Genomic DNA, 5,853 nt, shown 5'->3' with positions numbered 1-5,853 from the left:
TTGCACTAGTTTGCTTCTGCACCCTTGCTAATGGCTTACTTCCTTCAGACTGACACTAACCAGGACTTGAGCTGATGACTTTTCATTTGGAGCATGGAATTTCTTTCATGGACAGTTTCCTCACACAGAAAACCAAAACTAACCAAACAGAAAAATTTTAATAGCTATTATGTAATCAAAAATATTAATATTGCAATTTAAGTAAAAAAAAATAGTGACTACCCTGTATCTTTCTTGATACTATTCCTGAGTTAGCAGGAATCCTCAGGGATTGAGGAAAAGAAAGAATTGAAAAAGTACAGTGAGCACACTATTCCTAAACATTGGAAGTACTTAAAAGAAACTGTATCTGAGAAAATGAGAGAATAAATATTAAAAAGTAGCTGTGAAAGAACTACATGTGTAAATAAAGGTGGTCTGATTAATCTCAGTGCCAGAATCTGTGAACTGCACTTCTTCATGCAAGTCTTCTTCAGCCAATTCCACATATCTTCCTTTGGGTTCTGAACCTATATGGGCTGGACTACAGCAGTTCTCCTTAGGAAGAAGTGTGCTAATAGTATCTATATGTGTTAGACTTAAGTGGACTGAATGAGGAGTAACATGTTACTTCAATGAAATAATCTATTTAAATCTTACTGTGATGGTCAATTTTACGAAGATCTTGACTGATACCCAGAGAATATGTTATTTGTTTATATTTTATCCTGGTTGTGTCTGTGATTGTGTTTCTAGATATTAACATTTGGGTCAAAGGATAAAGAAAAGATGACTTTATTAATGTAGGTATTCTTGTTCAAACAATTCTAGATTTAAGTGAATCAAATGAAGTGAATTCCACTGGCTAGAGTTGAAACAGAAGATAAATTTTGCTGATTTCATTCTCAGACTGAAATATCTGCTATTCTTGGTACTTATACTTTCACTTTTCAGACTATACCTCTCTTGGCTTTCATGCCTCTGTCATACTCACTGTAGATCCTAAGAATTTTTATTATCTATTAGTGGAGAGAGGTTTCTCTGTAGTAAATGAAAAATAAATACCTTTTGTGGCTCTATTTTCCTGGAGAACCTTACTGACACTGTGACTTTGCTTAGTTACTAATTTTCTAAACTCCCCAATATATTAGTAGTATTTTCCCATCTATAATGTGAGGATAAAGATCTGAAAATAACTAAAGAATATGATTTCATGGAAAAATTAGAAGTTTTTTTTCTAATTTTCACTGTCATTTGTTTATATAATTTTGAACAGAAAACTTTATCTTCCAGGCTTCATAATGCTTGCCACACCACATGAGGAATGGATCGTGATCCCGTTTCCAAAGTAAGAGCTATGTGTGGTCCTATGCACACTTGTAACATCAGAACTTATAGGAGTGAAAGACTATTGCTGAAGTCTCCTGACTGTGTCTAGGCAACGTCTTAATCTCCATGTTCAATGAGAGATCTCACCTTAAGGTATAAGACAGTGAGTCCTTCAGTCCTCTTTCCTTAGTCTCAGTGCTCACAGGAACACATTCCTGCACAAATATACAAATGTATGCCTCACAGATAAAGTGAAGAGTGGAATATCTGTGCATGTATGTGTGAAAGTCTGGTCTCTGCTTCATCTTTATTTAAATACTTATCTAATTTATGTTTCCTTATTTGGTGTCTCTGAAAATGAATGCCTGAAAAAACTTTTTTTTTGACTTTTCAGCACATCATTGGAAATGTTATGTGTTACTTCTTTAAACCTTAGTATAGAAGATGAAGCATTGAGGTCTATATAACATCATTGATATCAAATACAAAAGTAAAACCAACATAATAGAAATTTTATCAAGCACACTCTAAATAGGCAATATACACAAGTAAACAATATAAACATTAGTCATCTGAGAACTTCATATTAACATCAAAGTGAAGTCTCCCTACACTTCCACTCTGATTGACAGTGATATTTTTGATGATATTTTTGATGGTGGGATTTCATTTCTATAAAAATGTGAAACTCTTTTGATAAGATCTTACAAAATCATATGTAAACTAATTATTGTATGGTAACTTTACTCACAAACATATTTTAAAGAAATGAAGACATAAGCTTAGAAAACAGGATTACAGTATTGTAAACTGCTTGTAATATGTAAACAAACCAATATAAAATTATTTCAAATGTCTAGCACAGTGATAAGTATATATGACGTTAGTTAAAATTTACATATTACTAAATATACTATGAATGGATTAAAATGTGTTTAGAAAAGTTAGATAAAAGGTTACATACTATGGAATGCCATTTTATAATATTTCCATGCCTCAGATGTAATCTATAGTAACAGGAAGTGAAACAGTGCTTCATAAATCTCAGACTAAATAGCGATTCACTACAAAGAACAAGGGTGGTAGATGTGCTCTGGATTTTCCCAGAGGTGATGCAAATAGCCTATATTTTGGTGGTATTATATAAATTTGCCAGGAGAAATAATTTATAGTGGGATAAACTTTATTTTAGGCAAATTGCAGTCCCCCAAATTTTAATTTTAACACTAAGAGGTAAGTGTTGGGGAACATTCCAACAGTTGAAAATAAAACAATACTGGAGCAATAATATCATAATTGTGAGGCCAACCTAGGGTAGAGTAAAATACTATCACATATGAATAAATTAATAAAAATAAAAGGATAAAAATATCTTAATAAAAACATAAATATGTTAGTAAAATAGGCTATTACCTGTCACTGTGATAGGTGATAAAACATTATGTCTTAAGACCCTTTTCTTGAATAGCAGTTTATGTACAGATTTAAATCTTTCTAGTTAAAGTCTATAATAAACTGTATACACTTCTATTTTTAATAGCTCTACTATCTGAATACAGCCTTAGATTTTGAGAGGGAATAAAAATTAGTTTAACTACTGATCCTCATATTTTAAATTATGTCAAATATGACCATTAAATTCCAATACGAACTTCAAGGATGTTCGTCCCCTTAGAAGCTTTTCAGTCTGCTTCAGGCTGTGAATACAGAGGCACTGGTAACGTGATAATAATAGTGATAGAGGGAATGTGCATGCTGCTGCAGTCTGCAAAAGAGCAAAATGCTTTACACTGATGCACCTACAGTAATTGGTTTGTTCTGCTCTGAGTTCAATTTAAAATGGCAATTATTTCCTGAATGTGTGATTTAAACCTTCCAAGACATATTACAGTGGAAAGGAAAGGACTTTAGAATTGAAATGTGGACTCACAAAACTAGTTATGGTGGAGGAAATTAGTGCCCATGAGATAACATTTAAGCCTCATGTTGTGACTTCAATCAAGAACGAATTTGAATTTTTAGAATGTATTATGAGAGCATATGAATACATAAGACTACCCATTTAAAAATTACTTTCAAATTTGCAGCTAAACTGTAATTAAAGACAGTGAATGAGGTCTCATTCAATACATCTGCTGTGCTACACTGTGAATATAAATATATTCACATGTTCCTATTCTCCATGTTTTACATTGTTTTAACTATTATGTAATACTATCATGCAGATAAGGTTGTCTAGGTTGTGTAGATTTAATGATCTCAGGTGCATTGCATTCATCTTAAATATATGTCTGTAAATAAATGAGGAGAGATGAATACTCAGAAAAAAACACGTGCAGTATGACAAAATAACTCATAGTACAGATTTGGAGGAGGAGCACTGTCGTGTTGAGAATCCCATAATATAAACACAGGAAAGTCCTTTAGTTATAGTATGAAAGTTTATGCGGAATGAGACTAAAGTTGGGAAGGAATAAGGACAATGAAAATTGATAATTTTAAAACATACTGAAGATAATTTTTTTATGAAAACACAGAACTGGTCAATGGAATGTATATAAAATGCTTCATTAAACATATATTTATATAGCTGTACTGGATTCACTAGACTTTGTCACATTTATTCCCTTCACTTTTCATGGATATATACCTACTGTTGTGTCAGGCTTGCCAATATGAACAATATTAATATATTGATAGCTCTGTTATTTCTACCAATATTATTTCTTACATTTATATGGAAACACCAAGAGCTTATCATTTCATGTATATATTTGTGTTATTTCTACATACCAATCTCCACTCCTCCATAATAAGTTTAACTCTCACACTTACTAGCATATGAATATATGATGAAAAATTAGGACAATAACTGAAACACAAAATAAAGATCTTTCTTGGCATAGCTACAGGTCATCTAGTGAAGAAACATCTAAAGGTAAAATAAAATTTTTCACATATTAGAAACAAATAAGAGAAATTTATTTGAGTGGGGTTAAAACAATGATATCTGCTTAATTAGTTATCCTATGAATTCTGATTGCTTGTATTTTTATAAAATTGCAGTTCTCTTAAAACATGTTTTGTGTGTATTAATCTTTTGACAGCAATTGTAAACTTCAATTCACAAAATGTAGAGTTTACTAATTACTTTACTTCTGGTGTGCTATTTCACACTTTTAATCCCAGAACTTGGGAGAGACATGTATATCTCAGTGAGTTCAAGAACATTTAAGTTTATGTAAAGAGTCGCAGACACTGCAGATGTCCTAACTAGATATTGTAGCAGGATCTGGGGTATGCCCAGGACCTCAGAAACCACACCGAAGCCACACAGCAAAGCAGCGACAGCCTTCATTCAGACTCAGAAGCTCCTTGCAGCCATGGCTCACATTTTCCTTAGAACACATGTATTGCTTGGACATTGACTCTTCAGCCCTCACCTCCAGCAATAATGGCATCATTTATACCACTGGTCCTTCTTTCTGAGCTGTGGAGATACTGAAAGGGATGATTAAGTCTAAAATAAAAGTAGCTTCTCTGAGTTTCTCTCATGGATCTCATGAGTACTATGAAGAAGCCATCAAGAAGATCCAGGCCACCACAGAGAGCTTTGAGTCTGATCCAATCCTCTACCAGCCTGATGTGGTGACTCTGGACACAAAGGGACCTGAGATCCAGACTGGACTCATCAAGGTCAACGGAACTGTAGAAGTGGAACTGAAGATGGGACCCTCTCTAAAGATCACCCTTAACAATGCATAAATTGAAAAATATGACAAGAACATCTTGTGGCTGAATTATATATACATCTGCAAGGTGGTAGAGGTGGGTAGCAATATTTATGTGGATGAGTGGCTCATTTCACTGCCAGGGAAAGAGAATGGTGCTGACTTCCTGGTAAGAGAGCTGGAGAATGATGGCTCCATGGGCAGCAAGAAGAGGACAAACCACCCCAGAGATGCTGTGGACCTCCCTGCTATATCAGAAAAGGACAGCCAGGATCTAAAGTTTGGAGTGGAGCATGATGTAAACAAGGAATTTACATTTTTCATGTACAAGACAACCGATGTAGGAAGGGCCTGGGAGAGAAGGGGAAGAATATCAAAATCATAAGAAAAATTTAGAATGTCAACAGGCTTGATGAGATGTTTGAGACCAGTGATGGGATCATGCTGGCTTGTGCAGACCTAGGCATTGAGATTCCTGTAAAGAAGGTATTCGTGGCTCAGAAGATAATGATTGAGGGATGTAACATAGCATGAAGTGTATCATCTATGCCACACAGATGCTGAAGAAAATGATCAAGAAACTGCTGAAGTGAGCTAAATATATATCCTGTGTTCTTGTGTATATAGTTAACTTGTTGGGTTGTTTTTCTTGTAGCATCTACTCTAAGGTTGAGTATGTACAAAGACAATATATAAACTTAGTTTTGTCATGGAATATCTTACTTTCTCCCTCTATAGTCATGGAAAATTTTGCTTGGTATAATAGTCTGTATGGATATCTGTGTTCTCTGTGGGTCAGGAAAGATATTTCTCA

The 5,853-nt window shown here is 34.1% G+C and overlaps 1 pseudogene; it reads left to right on the top strand.

The window, feature by feature from the left end:
• The first annotated feature begins 4,607 nt into the window (after positions 1–4,607).
• Positions 4,608–5,632, top strand: LOC127204912 (pyruvate kinase PKM-like; annotated as a pseudogene).
• The last annotated feature ends 221 nt before the right edge of the window (positions 5,633–5,853 follow it).

Source organism: Acomys russatus, chromosome 21 (assembly GCF_903995435.1).
Source record: "Acomys russatus chromosome 21, mAcoRus1.1, whole genome shotgun sequence".
Classification (NCBI taxonomy): domain Eukaryota; kingdom Metazoa; phylum Chordata; class Mammalia; order Rodentia; family Muridae; genus Acomys; species Acomys russatus.
Note: the sequence above shows the minus strand (reverse complement) of the source record. Positions and strands in the feature narration are given on the sequence as shown.